At 48.6% G+C, this 24336-nt stretch overlaps 10 non-coding genes across 10 annotated transcripts; 5 read left to right on the forward strand and 5 right to left on the reverse strand.

The window, feature by feature from the left end:
• Nucleotides 1-3410: 3410 nt before the first annotated feature.
• TRNAR-UCG (transfer RNA arginine (anticodon UCG)) lies at nucleotides 3411-3483 on the reverse strand. The gene has a single exon. It is a non-coding gene; the product is annotated as a tRNA-Arg (tRNA).
• A 1048-nt stretch (nucleotides 3484-4531) lies between these two features.
• On the forward strand, nucleotides 4532-4604 carry TRNAR-UCG (transfer RNA arginine (anticodon UCG)). Its single transcript has one exon. It is a non-coding gene; the product is annotated as a tRNA-Arg (tRNA).
• Nucleotides 4605-5407: 803 nt separating this feature from the next.
• TRNAR-UCG (transfer RNA arginine (anticodon UCG)) lies at nucleotides 5408-5480 on the reverse strand. The gene has a single exon. It is a non-coding gene; the product is annotated as a tRNA-Arg (tRNA).
• Nucleotides 5481-9270: 3790 nt separating this feature from the next.
• TRNAR-UCG (transfer RNA arginine (anticodon UCG)) lies at nucleotides 9271-9343 on the reverse strand. The gene has a single exon. It is a non-coding gene; the product is annotated as a tRNA-Arg (tRNA).
• Nucleotides 9344-11180: 1837 nt separating this feature from the next.
• TRNAR-UCG (transfer RNA arginine (anticodon UCG)) lies at nucleotides 11181-11253 on the forward strand. Its single transcript has one exon. It is a non-coding gene; the product is annotated as a tRNA-Arg (tRNA).
• Nucleotides 11254-12170: 917 nt separating this feature from the next.
• On the forward strand, nucleotides 12171-12243 carry TRNAR-UCG (transfer RNA arginine (anticodon UCG)). Its single transcript has one exon. It is a non-coding gene; the product is annotated as a tRNA-Arg (tRNA).
• Nucleotides 12244-14427: 2184 nt separating this feature from the next.
• Nucleotides 14428-14500, forward strand: TRNAR-UCG (transfer RNA arginine (anticodon UCG)). The gene has a single exon. It is a non-coding gene; the product is annotated as a tRNA-Arg (tRNA).
• Nucleotides 14501-18418: 3918 nt separating this feature from the next.
• Nucleotides 18419-18491, reverse strand: TRNAR-UCG (transfer RNA arginine (anticodon UCG)). Its single transcript has one exon. It is a non-coding gene; the product is annotated as a tRNA-Arg (tRNA).
• A 2088-nt stretch (nucleotides 18492-20579) lies between these two features.
• Nucleotides 20580-20653, forward strand: TRNAR-UCG (transfer RNA arginine (anticodon UCG)). The gene has a single exon. It is a non-coding gene; the product is annotated as a tRNA-Arg (tRNA).
• A 2086-nt stretch (nucleotides 20654-22739) lies between these two features.
• TRNAR-UCG (transfer RNA arginine (anticodon UCG)) lies at nucleotides 22740-22812 on the reverse strand. Its single transcript has one exon. It is a non-coding gene; the product is annotated as a tRNA-Arg (tRNA).
• Nucleotides 22813-24336: the final 1524 nt, after the last annotated feature.

Raw genomic sequence — 24336 nt, forward strand, 5'->3', positions numbered from 1 at the left:
TTTTGGAAGACTGACCGTCTGTGCTCTCAACCCACCCCCGCTCGGCCACCTTCAGTGCTCTTTGAACCGCGCCTGCTGCTGGAGAACGACTTCGCAGGTGGTCCTGTGGATGTGCTGATTGGAGCGGACCAACTCTACAGTGTCTTGCTGTGGAACCAGATCTCGCTGGCGGCAAATCTCCGGGCCATAGAGATCGTGTTTGGCTACGTCATTCACGGACAAGAGGGCGGCACCGTCAACCCACAGCCTGTCCGCTATGCCTACCGATGCTGTCGCCAGATGGGGAATGTCGAACAGATGTGGACCTTGGGCTCAGTCGGGCTCACTGACCCTGTGTTGAAGGAGACCTCAAGCTCTAAGCCGACATGGAAAGAGGAGGACCACCGGTACGAGATGGGCCTGTTGTGGACTTCCGATGAGCGCCCTGTCAGTAACCAGCATGCTACGTCTATCCGCACCAGGCGCATGGAAAGCAGCGTCTGAATGAGTACCTAGACCATGGTGTTAATCTGCTGCGACGCCTTCCTGCTGTGGTGCTGAACTTTCGTCGAGACGATGTAGTCACACAAGCCGACATAAAGTCCGCTTTCCACCAGGTGTCTGTCATCGAAGAGGATCGAAAGTATATACAGTTCATCTGGGCTAACTAATGTTTCAGGTTTAAACGTGTGCCATCCGGGTTGTCGTGCTCTCCATACATGCTGTTACAGACGATCTCCACCCACCTGGCGAAATACCGCGCTTCAGAACCAGAGCATTGTGAAAAGTTAGAAGCTGGCCTGTACATGGATGATGTCTGTACCACCTTCGCCACCAGAGCAGAGGCTGATCAGAACGTGAAGAAGACGGCAGACATCTTCTCAGAAGTAGGCATGAACCTCCACAAGCTGCGAACCTCTGGTGACAGTTCACCCGATGCACAAGTGCTGGGATTGCTGTGGAGCACCAGCACAGACAGCCTCGCGGTCTGCGTGCCCATCATGGACTGTCCAGCCACCGAACGACAGCTGTTAGCGACGGTGTCGAAGCCGTTCGACCCTTTAGGCGTGTTATCACCATGGCTCGTCGTCGGCAGAGTTTTATTTCAGAGAACCTGGAAGGAGACAAAGACAGCCGAGTGGGACGCCAGTCTTCCACAGGAACTTCAGGAGGAAGCGAGAATACGGTGTCGCGACACGGCGAACCGATTCGTGAGATTTCCTCGCGCTGCTCTGAGCTCCACGGGTGATCCAACATTCCACGTGTTCTGCGATGCGTCGAGGAGAGCGTGCTGCTGTGCCGTAAACGTTGTAGAGGGAAGTAAATCACGTCTTCTGATGGCAAAGGTCCGACTGGCTCCAATCGACCCCACCCTTGCCATTCCTAGGCTCGAGCTGATGGCAGCCGTGCTCTGCTGTCGACTCATGGATTTTGTCAAGCAGGCTCTCCACCTCAAGGAGCCACACATGATCTATTGGACAGATTCCATGGACGTGCTGTACTGGCTACAGAGCGAAAAAAACGTTGAAGGTGTTTGTGCAGAACAGGGTGACCTCCATTATGCAACTGTCCTGTCTTGAACAATGGCGACATGTCAGAGGAGCAGACAACCCAGCTGACCTGGGCACTAGGGGTATGTCACTCTGCACGCTGGAGAAATGTGACCTGTGGTGGGGAGGCCTCGCATTCGTTCAACGAGACTCGACATCTGGCGTTCCTTGACCCCGGTCACTTACCCCTGATCGTCTCGATCCCACTCCGGATGTAGAGTTGGAGCTGAAGAAGCCTGTCCGCACTGTAATGCAGTCCACACATCGTGGGGAGTGTCATGTGTTCGATGTGACGGCATGCTCTACCCTTGCCCAGGCGGCAAACAAAGTAGCGTGGGTGCACCGATTCATCGCCAACAGCTGCAGACCGAAGTCTGAGCGACTGTCAGGACCACCGACGCAAGAAAAGAGGGAAGGTCTGCGCTTCTGGATCAGAGATGCACAGAACCGAGCGTACCCAGGTGAGATCGATGCGGTGCGTTCTCGGGAGCTGCTGCCCGCGGGTTCGCAACTCGCCCGACTCCGACCCCAGCTTAGCAACGAGGTGGTGCTGGTCCATGGCGAGGGGCCACGAGGTTGGTGGCCGTTGGCGCGTGTCGTTTCATTGCTGCGAGGTCCCGACGGACACCCTCGGGCAGCTGTGATATTCTTGCGTGGCAGGCGCACTCGACACCCACTTAGTAAGCTGTACCGCTTGGAGGCATCACCGGAGTGAAGCACGGAGGATGTGAAGGGTCGTGTGGTTCCTCTAGTGTGTGATGCGTTGTTGTCGAGGTTCCTGGCTCTGCACGTTGTAATTAGATAAGCGTTACTATTCCGGTGTATTGCCACTGTTTTGTTTCGTTTGTATAATGTTGTAAGGCTTTCGAAATTAGAGAAATTTCGAGTGGGGAGTATGTTGTAAAAGTTGCGCTGTTTTGAGCAGTTGCTCACCGCGCAGGGGATTTTGGTAGTCTCCGCGGTGAATGCTGCCACTTTCTTAGGTAGCACTGACGCCCGAGGCAGCGTTGGATGCGCGCAAGGTTTGAAAATACATTACCTGTCGGGATGTGGATCGGGTTGCGTGTGCGTGCGGGACGGCTGTGGTTCGGTGCTCGGAACTGAGGCAATTGAAATCGCGATTGGGTTAATTGAAGCAACAATCATAAAACCCTGGCGTTGAAGTGTAATACCGAACGCAGGGAGGTCGGAAGGACTTGTGATGGACCGCCATTGTGAACGGCCAAGTACTGATGTCCTGGCTCCGCCAAAGTCCGCTCGTCACAACTGAGTCCCATCTGCAGCTGCTGCCAGAGCAGCGGTGACAAAGAGCCAAGGTAAGAGCTACAGCTCGAAACCTCTGGCTTCAGCAAGATAGAGCAGCTGGGCACACGAAATTCGCCCCGTTTCTTGCTGAGCTGCCAGTTCAAAGACCGCGTTATTAGTCGGCTTATAAGCCATCTTTGGCTAGTTCACATACCAGACCTGAGGCTGCCAGACCTCTGGTTTATGTCTGGGGCCCTCGCAGACGTCCGGCGGGCTATCCGAATAGGATGGAGCAGCAACTACTGTGGACGAGTCAGCCAACAGCAAAGCACCGCATCGGCAGGACAGACGACAGCCTGTTCTGACCGCTCAGTATTTCCCGAATCTTCTGAACCAGAATGGGCTCAAACGATGGGAACCAGCCGGCACCACCAGAACGTGGCAGGGCGTATGACCGCGATTGGCAAGGCATGACAGGACAGAGCACGTCGTCGTGTACAGCGTCGTTTCCGTCGTTGTCGCATAACGCCTGACGCACGAGAAGGCGCAACTCGAATCTGTTGAGATGATCTGAGATGGCGACCGCAAGATGACCCAGCAAAATGTACGATGGGCAGAGGCCAAAATGCCCGACATCGACCACGGCAGGACTCGAACCTGCAATCTCCTGATCCGAAGTCAGGCGCCTTATCCATTAGGCCACGCGGCCACCATGGTATATATCTCACACATATGAGTTAACTAACTGCTGCTGTCACATTTTCGCGCCGTCTTCCTTGCCATGCGCCTAAAACTCATCATGCCATTGTTCGGTGCTGTGTTTGTACGCTTTCTACCGGTGGATCAGGTAGATATGCTCGCTTTGCCTGCTTACCTGTTAACCGATTTTTGAATGTTCAAAATAGCTCTTAATATCAACATCAAGGGTGCAACTCCTATTGACTCACGTTGCATGCATGAGGCAGGATGACTGGTCACAAATCCTGCCGGACTTTGGACGTGGAACCCTCGGTAACATGCCTTTTCAATCGATTTAATATGTATAGAACTTGGCTTGCATGAAGACGAGTAGGTCGACGTTTTCCGGGAGAAAATTGGTAGGATGCGTCTTTCAAAATCTGGGAGAGGCAGAGTTTGCCAGCCTTCTAACACGTTACCGACTCCCACTGCAACGGTCACGGAGTAGATTCAGTTAATGGGTGGTGCAGGGGGAGGGGACTGTCACCCGCTGACGCTCGAGGAGGCTGAACAGCATGCCCTTTGGATGAGGTCAAAACACCAGTTCTCGACCACGGCAGGACTTGAGCCTGCAATCTCCGGATCCGAAGCGCACGCCATATTCCTTAAGCCACGTTGCCTCCGTGGAACCGCCCTCGTATTTACTAAGTTGGGACTTGTATTTACTGAGAGGGCACAGGCCCAGTATTTGCTGAGTTAACTGCTGCTGTCACGTGTTCCCGCTGTCTTGATCACCACGCACTTAAAGCTTATCATGCTATTACTGGGTGGTCTGTTTGCGTGCTTTCTACCCATGCCCGCTTTCTACCTAACCCTTAGTAACACTCTTTTTCAATCGAATTTCATGTATTTAGAATTTGTATTGCATAAAGACTTATTCTAAGAACAAAGAACACGTCGCCGTTCTCCGGGCAAAATTGATCGGATGATTTTCAGGTTAGGTGTGCAGCAAATGAGACGTCGGGAAACTGCGGCGGCAGCAATCAGACACGACAGTAAACCGACGAGCAGTGGGTGGAGGCCGCGTGGCCTAATGGATAAGGCGCCTGACTTCGGATCAGGAGATTGCAGGTTCGAGTCCTGCCGTGGTCGAAGGGGGACGTTTTAACCTCGCCCACGAGGGGTGATGTTGATCCTTGCTGAACGCCTGTGGATCACAGTCGCCGCCCCCCCCCCCCCCCCCACTGACCGCGTTGGCGTTGCGGTGTGATTCAGTAACATATAAGCGGGCAGGCAAATTCATCGGTGAGACCCATCTGCAGCTGCTGCCAGAGCAGCTGCAGATGGGTCTCATTTAAAAGCCAAGGTAGGAGCTATAGCTCGAAGTTCCTGGCGTTAGCAACTTAGAGCAGCTGGACAGATGAAATTCGCCCCGTTCCTCGCTGAGCAGCAAGTTCAAAGACCGCGTCATTAGTCGGCTTATGAGGCATCTTTTGGCAGTACGCAGTTCAGAGCTGGGGCTGCAAGATTTCTGGTCTTTTTTCTCCTTCTTTGGTTTGTTTTTATATTTGTGACCCAGGCAAACGTCCGGTGAGCTATTCGAATATGTTGGAACAGCTGCTACTATAGACAAGTAAGCCAAAAGCGAAGAACCGCACCAGTAGGACAGAAGACAGCTTGTTCTGACTGCTTAGTATTTCCCGCATATTCAGAACCGGAATGGATTCAGAAGGAAGGGAACCAGCCCGCACCACCAGAACATGGCAGGGCGTGTGGCCGAGAATGGTAGCGCATGACAGGACAGAGTACAGCATCGTGTACAGCATCGTTTGCGTCGTGGCATAACCCATGACACACGAGAAGGCGCAATTCGCATCTGTTGAGATGATCTGAGATGGCGACCGCAAGATGACCCAGCAAAATGTACGCTGGGCAGAGGCCAAAATGCCCGCCATCGACCACGGCAGGACTCGAACCTGCAATCTCCTGATCCGAAGTCAGGCGCCTTATCCATTAGGCCACGCGGCCACCGTGGTACACTTCTCACACATATGAGTTAACTAACTGCTGCTGTCACATTTTCCCTGCCGTCTTCCTTGCCATGCGCCTAAAAATCGTCATGCCATTGTTCGGCGCTGTGTTTGTACGCTTTCTACCGATGGATCAGGTCAATATGCTCGCTTTGCCTGCCTACCTGCTAACCGATTTTTGAATGTTCAAAATAGCTCTCAATATCAACATCAAGGGTGCAACGTCTATTGACTCACGTTGCATACATGAGGCAGGGTGACTTGTCATAAATCTTGCCGGACTTTGGACGTTGAACCCCCGGTAACATACCTTTCAATCGAATTAATATTTTTGGAATTTGGCTTGCATAAAGACGAATTGGTCGACGTTTTCCGGGAGAAAGTTGGTAGGATGCTTCTTTAAAAATTCGGGAGGGCAGAGTTTGCCTGCCTTCTGACATGTCACCGACTCACACTGTAACGCTCACGGAATAGGCTCAGTTAAAGCGAATGTTCTACACTTGAAGATATTGAGATGATCATCAGATATGATGGGAAAAGCTTACTTGTAATTATTGGTAGGCTAAGAGCCTACCAATACCTAAGGTAGGTTCAAAAATGACCCTGAGTAACAACATTTTAAATTGTATAAAAATGCACCCCATTGCATCATTGCTTGATGGCGTCATGAAATCGTTTTGTGACGACAGCAGTACCCGGCAGCATCTGATATCCAGACATAAGGAGTAAAGAATACCTCGAAACGCACGATAGCTGACGCCATCTGGCCATTCTCGTCGCGGGCGCTGTGTTGGGCGGCGGATTAGTGAATGACTTGTTTGTAGATGTTTTGTCTTGGTACTGATCGTAAGAGAAGCTTTGGTGGACTGTTTGACATACGCAACGTAGCGACCGTCAGCTTTTGGGGCAGATTGGCAATATTAAAGCACGATATGCTGTGAAGACAATTATGTAGCGTCATGAATTTCTTACCGAAACCTGCCAGGGACTGTTGAGGATGTCAATGTCGTATTATCGACTTACCCTCGCCTGCAGTGCTGTAGTCCTGACATTGACATTATGTGATGTGCACAGTAGTTACTTTCTCATTATTTGTAGCTGGAAATGCAGTTGCATGCAACAAGAAATAAATATGTAGCATTGCTATGAATTAATTGCCAAAGCATTGTTCTTTCTATGGTGAAGATGATGGGGTGTTTTATACCAAGTGTACCAAGTGTTTTTCTTGCTTAGGATTATTTATGCAGCTGCTAGCTAACCATTACACAACCATTGTGGTGCAACATCATTCTCGATGGTGATAGCCTTTTGGCGATGTTAAATCAGTTGTTACCAGTCATTCATAACTTATCAGCTGGCATCTCATAACCTTGACACAGAGTAGTCAACCAATGAGGTACATTATGTGATGGCACGGGTCAACAGTGTCATCGTGGTGCTACCTCAGTGCTGTGCTGCTGCATGGCATAATGAACAATGATGCAGTTTTGTACCACAATTCCTGCTGCTTTCTTAATAAAGTCAATCATGAAAAGATGGGTTAAGCATGCATTTCTGTATGAAATCCGCATCTGACGTATGACTGACCAAAAACACATGATGCAATATACAAACACTTTCAGCCAAGCACACAGCCAATAAGTAACATACTTGCTCAGCCTGTTTTGGGAATCCACAAAACGTGGGTGACAAAGATGTAAACACGTCTTCTGCTTCCACAGTCATGCAGCATGCTGCAGCCATCAGGTTGCTTCACTCAAAAATTTTGTTCACACAAGTAATAGCACACGAATGACGAGAAAATATCGCATGTTGTGAAATGGACTTGCAAGCATGCTGACCTTGCACAACGCTGGAGACATGACAAGTGCATGTAATTATTGCTAGATGGGCGAAATGCAAGGAAGTGCTGAAGCTGCCGGTGCACAAAAGGCTCATGCTAAAATACTATCAAGCGTTATCCAAGAAATCAACAGCGATACTTCTCCACCTTCCTCAGCACCCAGCATCTTACACAAGTTGCAGAACCATGACAATGATGACTCACAAGCACGCATACAAAATTTGTCAAGACAGTGGTACGTGCACCTATAATATTACACCTCTATGCTTTAAGAATTATTAAGTGAAAGAGAATTTTGCAAAGCTGTATCATGCTACCTTAAACCAAACAAGTGCATTAATGGGATCTGCTGGCCTGTCCCTACTGCCTAATTGAATTGCTAATGTAATGGCATGCAATGGATTAATTACATGCTGTAATACCTAAATGAGTTCAAACTGTCGGCATGATCATAATGAAGGAGCAAATTAGCCCTGAACACCCCTGCAGCATAGGTCTAGTGTTTCTTTCAGTTTGCCGACATCACTACCTTGTTATGTTCAAATGGAAACTTCAAGATAGAGGCAGGTATCAATATTTCACAGTTTGTTGGAAGTCATTAGATTCAAAGAATACCAAACCAATGTTCTCTTTCAGAATTACAAACCTCGCACGCACACGCCCCATCACATCAAGACCAATACAAGCCACTGGCACGCACTAGAAGTGATCACACCCATTTCAAACGCCTGATTCACACCCTTATGTCAAATGAGTGTGATCCCACACCTGCTCAACCCGCGGGACTATTAAATCGCAGGTTTTCTCGCGATGTCCGCACCAGTTTTCGGTTATAACACTGCATTTCACCGTGAGCTCCCTTCAAAACCAAGTCCGAACAGGGGTTCAAGCTGATACAAATCAAGACGTTGTACTTGTGTTACACAATTTTTGTCCAAGATTTCAACTTGTCCCTCAATATGTGTTAGATATCTGGTAAAATATGTATCTAAAATTACTGTAACATTTCCTCGAATTTTATAATGCCTTGCTCATCCATAAACCGTGCAGGTTTCTTTGCTCCGGTACACGGGGCGCCAACTGAGCTGTCTGTAAGAAATACGCCAGCAGAAGTAGATTTTTTACATTTAGGAGAGTGTCGTTATTTTTTCGGTGCTGTATTTTTTGCAGACAGTGGTGTTGTCTTTTTGTAACATTGACCTATGGCTATGTAGCTCAGGAATCAGATAGCTCAGGAATCAGAGGGCTTTGGCTCTAAAAAAAAAGTGAATGGCCGTGCACTGCATCAAAGGGTCTTCAATATGGTTATCTCAGTTCAATATCCCATGAAAAAGGAGCATTCTCTTAAGTGGATGGGGTAGGGGGGAGGGGACTGCCATACGGCGACGCCCAAGGAAGCCGAGCAGCATGCCAGCAGGACTCAAACCTGCAATCGCCTGATCCGAAGCGAATGCCTTATCCGTTAGACCATGCGGCCACCGTCGAACTGCCCTCGTATATACTAAGTTGGGACTAACTTCGTATTTATTGAGAGGGCACTGACCCAGCATTTACTGAGCTGACTGTTGTTACATTTTCCCGCCGTCTTGTTTACCACGCGCATAAGGCTTGTCATGTCATTATTCTGTGGTGTGTTTGGATGCTTTCTACCCATGCTCGCTTTCTACCTAACCCTCGATAACACTCATTTTAATCGGATTCAATGTATTTATAATTCGTCCTGAATAAATATTTATTCTAAGAATAAAGAACACGTCGCCGACGCCGTTTTCAGGGGGCAAAATTGGTCGGATGATTCTTGCGAAATCTGGGAAAGGCAGTATTTGTCTGCCCTCTCACATGTCAATGGAGGTGGGGGGGGGGGGGGGGGCTGTGATGTACAGGCGTCCGGCGAGCCGCAACAGCATAACTTTTAGGCGACGAAGGAGGAATAAACACCCGCTTTCGACCACGGCAGGACTCGAACCTGCAATCTCCTGATCCGAAGTCAGGCGCCTTATCCATTAGGCCACGCGGCCGCCGTGGCGATTTCCACACACATGTGTGTTAACTAACTACTGCTGTCACATTTCCCGCCGTCTTGTTTACCACGCGCCTAAGGCTTATCATGTCATTATTGGGTGGTCTATTTGCATGCTTTCTACCCATGCTTGCTTTCTTCCTCACCCTCGGTAACAATACTTTGTAATCGAATTTGATGTCTTTTGAATTCGTCTTGCATGATCACTCATTCTAAGAATAAAGAACACGTCGCCGTTTTCCGGGGTAAAATTGGTTGGATGATTCTTGCGAAATCTGGGAAAGGCAGAATTTGTCTGCCCTCTTACATGTTGCTGAATCACACCGCAATGCCAACGGAAAATGCCCAGTCAATTGGTTGGGGGGGGGGGCGGGGTGCGTGAGGGCGTGACGCATCCATGACGTATCCACGTGACGAACGTATTCATGGCGTGATGCACAGGCGGCTGGGGAGAACCAAAATAATACGTTTTGGGTAAGGTTAAAACACCCACTTTCGACCACGGCAGGACTGGAATCTGCAATCTCCTGATCCGAAGTCAGGCGCTTTATTTATCAGGCCACGCGGCATCCACCCAATTCCCGTCGGTTTACTGTCGTGCCTAACTGCTGCCGTCACAGTTTCCCGGCGTCTCATTTACTGCACACCTAACCTGAGGTTTGCCACTGGGCTCCGCAGAAAGGTGAGGCGTGTCTCTATCGCACCACGCTGTCGTGCCCATGGCTGTCAGTCACGTGGATGATGCCAGTGGCTCATAATTTGGACTGATGAGCAGTTTCAAGACATTGGACATCATTGTTGTAAAAGCTGCGCTGTTTTGAGCAGTTGTTCACCGCGCAAGGGATTTTGGTAGTCTCCGTGGTGAATGCTGCCACTTTCTTTGGTAGCACTGACGCCCGAGGCAGCGTTGGATGCGCGCAAGGTTTGAAAATACATTACCTGTCGGGATGTGGACCGGGTCGCGTGTGAGTGCGGGACGGCTGTGGTTCGGTGCTCGGAACTGAGGCAATTGAAATTGCGATTGGGTTAATTGAAGTAACATGGTCCTCCGGGCCGGATTTGAGAGCTGCCCATCATTGCTCTCATTGCTGTCGATGAAGTCGAACCTAACGATAAGTTTTGGCGCTTTGTTGTGGATTTCCTAACAATTCAAGACTGAAGATGCATGAAGAGGATACAAAACACATCGAAGCTTTGAAGAAACTGAGAACTTCAGCCAGAGGTAAGGCTACGAAGCTCATCAATAAGCTGAAAGAGTTCATCCACCTGGAAGATGATTGTGATGCTGATGATTTTGCTCTAGCAGTAGCCCAGGCAGAGCAACATGAGGCTGAGTTGAAGGATATGCAACAGCAGTTGAGTGCACATGATGGGGATGTGGGAAAAGAGGATTCCAGTCACCTCGATGATTGGTTTGCTCTGCCTCTAATAAACTCTGCCTCTCCCAGATTTTGAAGACGCATCCTACCAATTTTCTCCCGGAGAACGTCGACCTACTCGTCTTCATGCAAGCCAAGTTCTAAACATATTAATTCGATTGAAAAGGTATGTTACCGAGGGCTCCGCGTCCAAAGTCCGGCAGGATTTGCGACCAGTCATCCTGCCTCACGTATACAACGTGAGTCAATAAGCGTTGCGCGCCTGCTGTTGATATTGGGAGCTATTTTGAACACTCAAAAATCGCCTAGCAGGCAGGCAGGCAAAGGAGGCATAGAGAGCATGCAAACACACAGTCGAACGATGGCATGACTAGTTTAAGGCGCGTGGGAAAAGAGACGGCGGGAAATTGTCACAGCAGCAGGTGGAACTCATCTGTGTGAGAGTAACGCCACTGTGGCCGCGTGGCCTAATGGATAAGGCGCCTGACTTCGGATCAGGAGATTGCAGGTTCGAGTCCTGCCGTGGTCGATAGCGGGAGTTTTGGCCTCTGCCCAGCGTACATTTTGCTGATTCATTTTGGGGTCGTCATCTCAGATCGTCTCAATAGATTCGAGTTGCGCCTTCTCGTGCGTCATGCGTTACGCGACAACGACGCAAACGACGCTGCACACGATGACGTGCTCTATCCTGTCATGCGCTGCCATTCTCGGCCATTCGCCCTGCCATGTCCTGGTGGTGCTCGATGATTCCCATCGTTCTGAGCCCATTCCGGCTCAGAAGATACGGGATATAGTGAGCAGTCAGGACAGGCCGCCTTCTGTCCTGCCGCCGCGGTCCTTTGCTGTTCACTTTCTCGTCCACAGTAGCAGCTGCTCCATTACATTCGGATAGCCCGCCCGTACGTCTGCGAGGGCCACAGACTTACACCTGAAGTCGGGCAGCCTCAGATCTGGACTGTGAACTGGCCAAAGCTGGCTCATAAGCCGACTAATGACGCGGTCTTTGAACTCGCTGTTCAGCAAGACCGGAGCAAATTTCGTCCGCCCAGTTTCTCCATATTGCTGACACCAGGAGTTTCGAGCTGTAGCTCGTACCTTGGCTCTCAGTCGCCGCTGCTCAGGCAGCAGCTGCAGATGGGTCTCGCCGGTGACGGGCGGACTTTCTCACCTCTGCGTTCAGTGTTACGCCTCAACGCCAGGGTTTTGTGATGTTCAATGTCTTGAAACTGACTATCAGTTCAAATCAGTCACTCGGAATGTTCAATGAACCACTGGTGTCATCCATGCGGTTGGCAGTCATGGGCACGACAGCGTTGGGCGATAGACGTCTCAGCTTTCTGCTAAGCACTGTGGCCACCCTCAGGTTAGGTGTGCAGTAAATAGTACGGCGGGAAACTGTGACGGCAGCAGTAAGGCACGACGGTAAACCGACAGGAGCTGTGCGGAGGCCGCGTGGCCTAATGGATAAGGCGCCTGACTTCGGATCAGGAGATTGCAGGTTCGAGTCCTGCCGTGGTCGAAAGTGGGTGTTTTGACTTCTGCCCAGCAGACCATCCGCTAACCTTTGCAGGCATCCGCTACTCGAAATCTAATGTAATGTAATGTAATGTAAATGACAATTAATAGATGTCACTTGTAAAGATATCAAAGCAAGCATCAGGTATGGTGAAATAATCTCGCTTAGAGCTAGAGATGTAAAAAAAGACTGCCCTGAACAACAAAATTCCTCTATTTAGTATATGTAGCCCTCAATACGTCATTGCTTGATTGCATCATGGAACATCTGTGTGCAAGCACTCATCTCTAAGTCTTCAATCTCCCGAGAGGTGGCCCGCGATTGTGCTGGATATGTTCTGGACCAAACATGGATAGGTGTTCGTGTGTTGACCCTTTATCGTGGTGCTCTTGCATACTATCTTGGAGTTTAAGGTGTTTACTTGCATTAACATGCTCGGGTGGCGCTTTTCTTAAGTTATTCGAGTACAAGCTTTATTTCCATACCAACCGGAATGATTGCATAACTTCTTGTATGATGGGAACGCAATTCGTTGTTGGAACGCAATGGGAACGCAGAAAACGCAGTTCGTGTTAGATTCTTACAAAGCTTGCACAACATTGGCTTACAGCCAACTAACAGTTGTTGTATACGAAAATCATGCTCACGAACACCAACGCATGTCTTGACCTTAAACGCGCAGTGGAATGGCAGGATATGAATAACGGCCTTATGATGCCATAGATATCTGGCCAACCTCGACATTTTTTGCACATCTTCGCATGCGTGCAACTCAGAAACCAGAAGACTTGGCTTTAAGAAGGGCAGGGCTGTGAACCGCACTGAATAATCTTCAAGGTAGCTCTTTCAGTGCATACCTACACAGATCTATGGGAGATCTTTTCAAACATGCTAGAGTATGATCCGGTTCATGGCTCAAACGCGGGGGAAGACAAACAGAGGTTTAAAATTTCGGTCATGTCAGTGCCACCAACCTCCAGAATTGAACTGCAGACGCTGACACTCGGTAATGAAGTGCCAAGCGTAGCACATACATGACAATGCTCTTTTTATAAAAAAAAGACAGGGAGAAAGTGGTTTTGAAGGTCGCGTAAGGCTTTACCTGATTGGTGTACTTAATGCCAGTGTATTTGAATTTTGGTGACTGTAACCATGATAAGGCGGTAAACGAGCAAATTTGGGCGACCTTTTTAACTCAAGTCCTTTAACTTGAAGCTGTCCGTTATGGCAGCAGGAGTGTTATATCGCACTGCACCACATTCCGATGGTAACTCATCAGTGACTCTTATTTGAGACACGTCAAACCAGGCCATGGAGGGAATGCAAGGTGTGCATAGCCCTCGCCATCTCAGGTCATCTTGATACAATTAAAATACATCTTCTCAAGAACCATGCGTCTTTTCAAAGACGCAAACGATGCTGTACTCTGTCCTATCATGCTCTGCCCTTTTCTGCCTTACGCCTTACAAATCCTGTTACTCCGTACCGATTCCCATCACTCTGAGTCTAATCCTTTTAGACGATGCGGGAAATACTGAGCAGTCACAACCGACTGTGTTCTGTGCTGCCGCTGCGGCCATTCGCTGTTGGCTTACTTGTCCACAGTAGCACCTGGTTCACCATATTCGGTTAGCTCGGCGGACGTCTGCCTGGGCCACAGACCAAAACCGAAGTCTGGCAGCCTCAGGTCTGGACTGTGAGCTGGCCAAAGTTGGCTCATCAGCCACGTAATCACGCGGTTTTGAACTGGTTGCTCAGCCAGGAGCGGGTAGCGAAGGTCGTGTGCAGAGTTACTTAATCTTGCTGACAACATCATCTTCAAGCTGAAACTATTGTCTGGCTTTGGCCATAGCTGCTCTAACAGCAGCTGCGGATCGGTCTCGCTGGTGACGGATGGATTTTGGCTGAGCCAGAATATCAGCACCTGGTCCTCCACAGTGGCGGCATTCATCACCCGACTTTCTTGCCACACTGCGTTCGCCATTCCACTTCAACGTCGGGTCTATGCGGTGAGCAATGGTTTAAACCTTTTCATCCGTCCGCATCAGTCCCTCGGGATGTTCAAAAGAACCACTAGCATCATTCAGCGCTGTGACAACCTCAGGCTATGCGTGTGATCAACAGGACGGCGGGAAAACGGTACAATAGTAATGAGTCGGCTTAGGAAGCGCGAGGGAGCTGAAATGTGGCCGCGTGGCCTAATGGATAAGGCGCCTGACTTCGGATCAGGAGATTGCAGGTTCGAGTCCTGCCGTGGTCGAAAGCGGATGCTCTAACCTCGCCCAAAAGGGTGGCTGTTGAGCCTGGTGGCTGTTGAGCCTGGTGGCTGAAGCCGGGCGTTTTGACCATGCCCAAAGGACATGCTGTTGAGATTTCCCGGAAGCGTGTGCATTATAGCCACCCCCCATTCCCCATGGACCTGCATTTTGCTGACACCAGCATTTTCGAGTCGTAGCTCTTATCTTGGTTATTGGCCATATCTGCTCTGGCAGCAGCTGCAGATGGGTCTCAGTGGTGACGGGCGGAATCTGGCGGAGCCAGCATATCAGTACTTGGTCCTCCTCAATGGTGATCCATCACAAGTCATTCTCACCTCTCTGCGTTCAATATTACACTTCAACGCCAGGGTCTTGTGATGTCCAATGTCTTGAAACTGCTTCTCAGTCCAGATCAGTCACTTGGGCTGTTTAAAGAACCACTGGTATCATCCATGTGGTTGGCAGTCATGGGCACGACAGCGTTGGGCGATAGAGAGACGCCCCAACATTCTGCTAAGCACTGTGGCAGCCCTCAGGTTAGGTGTGTAGTAAATGGGACGGCAGGGAACTGTGAAGACAGCAGCTAGGCACGACGGCAAACCGACGGGACTTCGATGGAAGCCGTGTGGCATAATGGACAAGGCGCCTGACTACGGATCAGGAGATTGCAGGTTCGAGTCCTGGCGTGGACGAAAGTGGGTGTTTTGACCTCACCCAAAAGGCATGCTGTTGAGTTTCACCGGACGCCTGGGCATCACAGCCCCTCCTCCCCCGCGCTGATTGAAACTATTCCGTAAGCGTTGCAGTGGGATTCGCTAACGTGTAAGAAGGCGGGAAAACGCTGCCTTCCCCAGATTTCGTGAGAATTATCTGACCAATTTGCTCCCGGATAACGGCGACGTATATTTTATTCTTAGAATTAGTCTTTACGCAAGAAAAATGATAAAGATATGAAATTCGATCGAAAAAGAGTGGTACCGAGAGGTAAACGTCCAAAGTCCGGGTAATTTCTGACCAGTCACGCTGCCTCACGTATGTTACGTGAGTCAATAGGTGCTGCACGTGTGTTGTTGATATTGAGAGCTGTTTTGAACACCAAAAAACATGGACGTATCCAGGCAGAGCGCAAAGGAGAATAATTGCTGGGCAAAAGCAGGTTGGCAGGTTAGCAGGCAAAGCGAGAATATGTGTAAAATACGGGAACACATCGCCGTATAATCTTATGATAAGCTTTAGGCGTCCGATAAAAAAGACGGCGGAAAACTGTGACCCAGCAGTAAGCCACCTCAGAAACCGTGAGGCCGTTTCGTATTGGCCGCGTGGCCTGATGGATACGGCGCCTGACTTCGGGTCAGGATATTGCAGGTTCGAGTCCTACAGTGGTAGGTGAAGGGCCTTTTGAGCTCTGGCCATTGGGCATGCTGCTGACTGTCGCCGGCCGGGCGGGTATTCTATGGTGTCTGCCGTTGACCCCCGACTCCGTGGGCGAGATCGTGTGACACGATGTTACTGATAACGGAGTCGCAATATTCACTCGACTTATTCTCTCCTGCAAAGCGCTCGTCGATTCCGCATAACGTAACGAAAGCGCTAAATAGTTAAAAATGGAATGTTTTTAACAGAGATATTACAGGGCGCAAGACGTTAAATTTCAGGAAATGTTTGCATAAAGCCATCGCTGCGTTATTCCCTTCAACGAAATTTGATAGGTACTTGCATTGGGTGTTCATATCCTGAATTATTGAAAAGGCTCCAAAACTATAGGCACAGTCATGCAGCGTGGAAAGAGGAGTTTTAGTGACGGAAGTGATTGTGGAATCTTCCACCCAATGTTCTTGATGGAAACATAAGATTAAGATGTTTTAAGCACATAATATGTGCTTAATAATGCGTACAAGAAACTGATGTATATATATATATATATGTATATAAATATAAATATAAATATATATATATATATATATATATATATATACGTACATGCCCACCCACTCCTCTTTCCAACAGTGCTGTGACATATTTACAGCTGAAATAAAAGTCTTAATTGCATTCCACGTCAGAAAAAAAACCTGTGCAATCCTTTCATAATCCGTCTCCTCCTGATTAATTTCCATCGCTCACCGCTATACTAAGTCCACTCCGCCATTGGCCGCTACGTCTGCTCCCATCTTTCGTTGTCCGTCGCGCCCACCGCAGCGCGTGCTCGCGCCACATTCCGGAGCGTCTAAAGACAATTGACCGTTAGGCTGCCGTTTAACGCCGCGATGGACGCTGCAGAGCATTCTGATGACTTCGCAACCTGAATTCGCGAATGCCTGAAGACTGCGCCTCTGAGTCCGGCACAGTGAAAGCGCGTTTCATGTTTTTCTTTCGCGGCTGATGTCACCCAAAACGAATCGGTCTGTTACAAAAAAATATGTGTTATAAAGTGTTATATCATGTGTTATATCATGAAGCAAAATGACATACACTGATTAGCGATCACCATCAGCTATGGAAAGAATGATACGGTATGGCAAACCGTCCAAATTTGTCATGTCCATGCCTTTCATTTCCGCCTTTGTAACCACGCATATCACAACTTTTCTGGACTAATAAGAGTGTTGTTGCCAGGATTTCGCCAAAGAGGGGCCATATCCGGGAATCTAGAAATATAAATAACAGAGGCTGTTTCAGCAAAGGAGGCTCCCATTCTGGACTTCATTTCAGGCTCGCGATCTAACTTTGATACATCAAGGTCGCTTCTGAGGTTTTGCCAAACGGCGTCAAAGGCTGGCAAGAAATCGTGCCTCCTGTGGTGACTTACAACTACTGTCACATTTTCCCACCGCCTTGATTTAAGGGCATGTTTCACAGCTAAACGTATGGAGGCAAACATCAGACATCATAAAATAACAACTCATGCAACTATTGGTATGCATTAAAAACGGAATGTTCCACATTTGAAGATAGTTAGGCAAGCATCAGACATAATGAACTAAGTTCATTTTTAACTACTGGTTTACCCTGAAGTTCTAACACTGCTGTAGAGAACACAATTTCTCTATTAAATAACTTTCTCCTCAATACGTCATTATTTGATTGTGTCATCGTACTTCGCACAACATTGATTGGGACCCAATGGAAGGCCGTCATTTTTTGGAAATACTGCTCACGAACGCGAGTTATAAACGACTCGACTCTTATATTTATGCTAGCCTTGCTCGCAAAATGGCAAGAACATGAGGGAATTGAATGACGTTATCATTGCGTCATTAATGCCTCATGAGCTTGAGATAGTCTCCACGAAATAGTCCGCACATCTTCGCAGGCGTGTAGCTCAGAAACTGGAGTGGTTGAGGTCTTCAGAAGGACTAGGCTGTAAATTGCACCAAATGACTTTTAAGATGGCTATTCCAGCTCAAAACGTGATTCAAAAGGTGGAACACTCTTAGAGTGCAAAACATGTCTCCATGCAACACAATTTTCTCTAGCAAATGGTTATGCTACTCAATACGCATGGCTTGATCACATCATGGAACATTTGAATGACGTCAGAGGGGCTGCCAAATTAGCTGTGTGGAATATCTTTGGTAGCGGACGGGCAGACACACTTGTAGCAATTAAAGTTCTCGAGAGATGTTACCCTATCGGCGCGTTGTTGGCAGAACCCAAGTATCGTAATGTGCGCATACTTTGATCCTTCCCTGGGGTGTACTTGCATAATAATATGTGATATTGTATTGTCTACTTGCATTAACATTCTCGTTCATGACAATGTCTAAGTTGTTCGATCCCGCAAACTGTAAAACCCCCTGAAGCGTAAACCGTACCTGTCTCTAGCATGCACAAGATTTCAAAACGCGGGAGGCCTGCAACACCCACTCGTGCAGCAAAGATCAGCAGAACAACTGCTGGGTAAAGGTCAAGACTCCCAACATCGACCACGGCAGGACTCGAACCTGCAATCTCCTGATCCGAAGTCAGGCGCCTTATCCATTAGGCCACGCGGCCGCCGCGAACACAGGCCCGTACTTACTTAGGCTACTTATTGTTGCTGCCACATTTTCCCAGCGCCTTGTTTACCGCGCGCCGAGTGTGAAGCTTGTCGCGCCATTGCTTGGTGCTGTTCTTTGTTGGTGACAAAGCCCAGCACAAGATTGGTATTTAAAGTACCCCCAGACTTCATAATGCAGCCGTCTTGAGCCTGGATAGTTGATCCAAGGAAAAGGTCACTGGTGCTCAGTTTAGTTCAGTGACCTGGTTCGACCTTTGGAAGAGCATGGAGACCAAAGACATGCGAAATATTTTTGATTTTTTAAAGCTGAATGTGCGTTAAGGGTTATGCTACGTGGTGTCATCTCGGCTCAGCGACCTACTCTGACCCTTCAGAGGCCCATGGACGAGGTCTATTGCAGTCGCCATCACCAAAAGTTGAAATGAGCATAATACTACCTCATAAATCAAGGTCTCCAGCAAAGAAGCAGGTTAGGCTTGTCTCGGTCTTACTCTCATACCTAGCCATAGGCCAATTAATTTGCTGTGATCCCAACGTGATTCTTATGTTGCCTGAGAAACTCTCTCAGAGATGAATGGCTTCCGTTAAGACTCCATCGTTATTTCTGTTACTTTGCCGCGTCGTTCGGAGATAAGTCTGTAAAAACATAGGGGGTGGGGTTCAAATTGACCCACTCCACCTATCTATCCGAGGTTACTTTGCACTTTCCATTCGCAACACCTTAACAACAGACCTCCGTCAACGTACGCTCTCCCCATTTAGCCTGAAAGCAGGCGGTGAAATAGGTTCTACTTCACATTGTCTGCATTTGGATAGTTATCGACCTGCATTCGGACCTCCATAAGGCCGGGGTTCCTAACGCAGCACGATGCTATCGACCTCCAATAAAAACTGCGTGTATACCACGAAATAGTCATAAGGCAGCTAAACGCCTGTGGAGGGTTACACCGTTTAAACACGCGCTCGGGGTAGGGTTAATTTGACCCCCTTCCTAATATTTTTCCAAAACGGTTTCCGAACAGCGCGGTGTATCCGCGCCAAATCTTACATACTGACAGAAATTGAACAACGGTTTGCTTGGTATCAAAAATTTAGCAACATCTTGTTAGGCCGCTGACCTACGTAAGGTCAAAGTCAGGCCACGGATTCAGCGAAGATAAATCTAGGGAATCACCCAATCCTATGCAACAGCGGTGTGCTAGACGAGGCCACACATCTCTGAGATAGTTTCTTAAGACACACAACCACTGAATGAACAAACTCAGTTGACCTAGGGCCAGGTATGAAGGTCAGACAGAGGTCTAAACTCACCCGTTTTAGTTACTCTAGAGCCTGCTATATGGGTTAGTTTCTGGTGCTCATTTCGAGTTTATTGATGACAGGAACCGCATAATACATCTTTCATATGACTTGGACATGGACATGGACTTGGACTTGGACTTGGACATGGACTTCTTAAAGGTCAGAACAAGTCACTGAACTAAAATTACGCAAGTCAATAGTTTGTTTTAATAACTATACTGCCAAGCGTAATCTATTACGTTTATTCAAATGCAGAACTCAAAGCAGTCTTGTATAATTTGGGTCAGCATGACCTTTGAAAGGTCAAACAAGGTCACCTACCTTAAATCAACACCAGTGATCTTCTGCTTGGAACAGGTATCTAGGTTCTATGGGCACTTGGGATATCATCCTGGAGTTTGATCCTTGTTTGACCTTATTTCACACGAAGGTAATGGCCTAGGAGCCCTAAATTTTGAAACAAACAATCTCATGTATAAGCCAAAACACCCGGTGAATTTAGTATCTCTAGCTCTCTTAGTTTTTGAGATCTCATGAGGGGGTCAAATTGACCTCTCACCCGGGCGAAAGGTTTGCGACCGGCCACCCGGATGCGTGTTAAAAAGCCAATCGATCAAGTTCTAGCGGTCTATGCCATGCATTTGGCGAAGGTCATAGGTAGGCAGCATGACAACACACAGTTCATCACTGATATGACGATGTTCAGGCTGTGTGTGGGGACGGCAGGTAAATGTGACAGCAGCCGTGAGTGAGCTAAGGCCGTTCGTCCCCGAATGCTAGGCGACCGCGTGGCCTGATGGATGAAGGCGCATGACTTCGGATCATGAGATTGCAGGTTCGAGTCCTGCTGTGGTCGCAATGAGGGATTTTGACCTCTGCGTATCGCATCTTGCTGACCTCCACCTGACGAAGGGGACATTGCATGGTATCTGAGTTTAAAGTACTTGAATGGAATGTTCTACATTTGAGGGACTTTGAGACAAGCATCAGATGCGATGGAATAAGCTCACTTTTAATTATGGTTTTGCTTTGTGTTGAGGACTGCTCTGAACAGCACCATTTCACTATTTAGTAAAACTGCTGCTCAATACTTCCTCGTTTGATTACGCCACGGTATGTCTTTATGCCTTCGAGTCCCTGCCAGACTGATCAGTGTCAGAGTGATCCACCTTTAGTACCATAACTTGAGAGGCGTCGGTGTGTTGCTGGATCGCATTTGTGGAGACGAATATTGCATGTCTTCGTGTTTCGGCGTTGGTAATGAGGCTCCGCCACCTCCATGGGTATGGAGTATGATCCTCCAATTGCCCTTGGCTACGTCACCGAAAAAGCATGTATTTATGTCTGCATTTAAGACATGCTTAATGCATCCTTGCTATATTTTAGAAGTTGATTTCAAGACCATTGCCTGGAAGACTTTACCGCACAGCTGGTTTTGTCCAGAAACCTGTTTCCTTTTCACTCTGCCTAGATATGCTAGACCTGTGAAAAAGTGTCTTTGCTGTCACCGATGAAATTGGGAGCAGCTCAAATTGTCCCCTGGAGCGAATTCCATCAGAACCTGTTGCAATATAACTACGAATGCAATAAGCCCCACAAAAATATAAATGAAGCATAATGCGTCATAAAAATCATAAGTCTTTTGCTTTCGGAAGTTTCTTTTGTTCCACAGTATAATTTCTGGCATGCCAAAGCTCCCGGTGGCTAGGGCGTAGGCCCTGGTGCATGAGTGGCCGCCGTAGCGGGCTGAACTACGTCCGTCACCGGTGGGACGTCGTTCAGCCCGCGTCCTCACCTGGAGCTGCTGCCAGAGCAGCTGTGGCCAAAAGCCAGGGTAAGAGTTAGGGCTTGAAGATGCTGGTGTGAGCAAATAAAGCGAATGAACTCACGAAATTCGCTCCCGTTCTTGCTGAGCAGCAAATTCAAAGACTGCGTCATCAGTTGGCGGATGACCCATCTTTGGCCAGCTCACGGTACAGACCAGTGGCTGTTAGGCTTTTAGTTTTGGTCTTTAGCCCGGGCGGACGACTGGCGAGCTGCCCAAACACGATGGAGGAGGTATTGGGATAGCTCGGACGAGAGGACCAGACTAGTAAGCCCACAGCGAAGGAACGCAGCGACGAGAAGTGGACGAATATGCCCACAGCGAGGGAACGCAGCGACGGAACAGCACAACATTGGTTCTGACTTCTCAGTATTTCTCCTCGTTACTAAAAATGATAGGATTCAGTGCTATGGGAATTAGTCCGGACCACCAGGACACCGCAAGGTATAAGGCAGAGGATAAGGCATGGCAGGACAGAGTGCAGCATCGCTTGCATCGTTGTCGCACGATGCATGGTCATTAAAAAGTCGCCGTTTGCATCTATGAATATGACCTTGTATGGCAAGGACCATCCACATCTTGTTTGTTTGCATGGTCTGACTTGATGTCTCAAATAGCAGCCACCGACGAGTTACCTTTGGCATGTGGTTTAAGACCGATATAACACTGCTTTTCCTCCTATCTTAGCATCAATAGGTCTAAAGTTAGAAAGGACGACCATATTCCCTCATCTACCACCTTAATGACTGCAGTCACTAAAAAGTCAGCTGGACTGACGTTAGGCATACCCATCAGATAGTGCTTTGCGCAAGCTATTTCAAGCCGCCTTTCGCTCGGCTCTTCTCAACAAAAAAAAAATATGATGTATGTGCCGCGCCTCGCACCGTATCACCGCACGTCAGCGACTGCAGCTCAATATTAGCAGTCGACGGCCCTGACACATCCGAACTTCGAAACTGCTATTCGCTTCCGTCGCATTTAAACCGCTACCCGTAACCGACGCCTGCACGCTTAAGATTTCGAATGGCGGGAGACCTGCAATGCCCTGCTGGACCAATGCGAACTTCAGCGAAGGTCAACAGAATGTCGGCTGAGCAGAGGTCAAAACGACCGCTATCGACCACGGCAGGACTCGAACCTGCAATCTCCTGATCCGAAGTCAGGCGCCTTATCCATTAGGCTACGCGGCCACCGTCGCACGGCACTCACATCTATGACCTAACTTACTGCTGCTGTCACACTTTTCCCGCTGCCTTGTTTACCACGCGCCTAAAACTCATCATGTCATCGTTCGACGGTGTGTTTGCATGCTTTCTGCCTATGTGCGCTTTGTCTGCCTACCTGCTAGACGATTTTTGAATGTTCAAAATAACTTTCAATATCAACATGAGGCGTTTAGCGCCTATTGACTCACGTTGCATACATGAGGCAGGATGACTTGTCACAAATCTCGCCGGACTTTGGACGTTGAACCTTCGGTAACATACGTTTTCAGTCGTTAGAATTTGGCTTGCGTAAGGACGAATAAGTCGACTTTTTGCGGGAGAAAATTAGTAGGATGCTTCTTTCAAAATTTACACACTGCAACGCTCACGGAATAGGTTCAGTAAATGAGTGGGATGGGGGTGGGGGACGAGACTGTCATACACTGAGGCCCGAGGAAGCTGAACAGCATGCCGCTTGGACGAGGTCAAAACATTTCTCGACCACAGCAGGACTCGAACCCGCAATCTCCTGGTCGTACGCGTGCAATTGAAGCATGCACTCTATCCGTTAAGCCCTGTGGCTAAGCCTAGCTAAGCCTAGCTAACTGCTTCTGTCACATTTTTCTGCCGTCTTTCTTACTGCGCGCAGCTAGATAGCTTTAAGTCCTACCTGTGGTACAGGTCTCACAGGAAAATCTTAGAAATAACCGTGATAAGGAGGCACTACCCGATAGCACCACTCAGCCTGGCGTTAACTCGACCGGTCCGTCCCGGTGGCTCAGCTGGTTAAAGCGCCTGCCTTCCGATCCACCAACCCGTGGCGGGGTGGGTTCGAGTCGCTTAGGTCGCTTAGGTCGCTTCGAGTCGCTCGCTATTTGCCCTTGACGGGTATGGCCTGCGGCCGGTGGCAGCGGTCGCGGTAAAGGTCAGTTGGCGTCAGAGGTCAGTGCCGACCATTGCGGCACGTTAAGCTTTCGCGGCTAAATTCTGCCGTTGCCTGGAATTGCGCGATCGGATGGTGGTGCTCAGGGCTCACACAAGCACTGCTTAGCGTGAGCGCTGATCCCAGAAATCCATCCATTCAAAAGGGTTCGGATCAAATTCATTAAAAAAAAAAAATACGAAAAACCTCGGTGTCAGATGGTGCTATTGCCCAATGAAGGTCAGTTGGCGTCAGAGGGCAGTGCCGACCATTGCGACACGTTAAGCTTTCGCAGCTTCAGGCGGCACTTCAAAGCTGCTCTCCGCCAGGTTCTTTCTGTAAGATATTTTTCATGAAGTGCCGCGCACCTTATCAGCGAGCGCCAGTAACTGCAGTGGCAATATGAACGGTCGGTAACCTTGGCTTGACCGAAATGGAGACCTGTCAGTTTGAAGGTCGATTGTCCACAGCTATGTGATCCGCGTTGGAATGAATAGTATGCCATTAAAAGATTCTTTCTGGATTTCGGCCTGTTTAAGTTGCGTCCTCAATGTTAAGTAAGGCAGCTTTTTAAACTATTCTGTTGA

The sequence above is a fragment of the Pollicipes pollicipes genome, unplaced genomic scaffold (assembly GCF_011947565.3).
Source record: "Pollicipes pollicipes isolate AB1234 unplaced genomic scaffold, Ppol_2.1 Scaffold_6138;HRSCAF=7277_pilon_pilon_pilon, whole genome shotgun sequence".
In the NCBI taxonomy this organism is placed as follows: domain Eukaryota; kingdom Metazoa; phylum Arthropoda; class Thecostraca; order Pollicipedomorpha; family Pollicipedidae; genus Pollicipes; species Pollicipes pollicipes.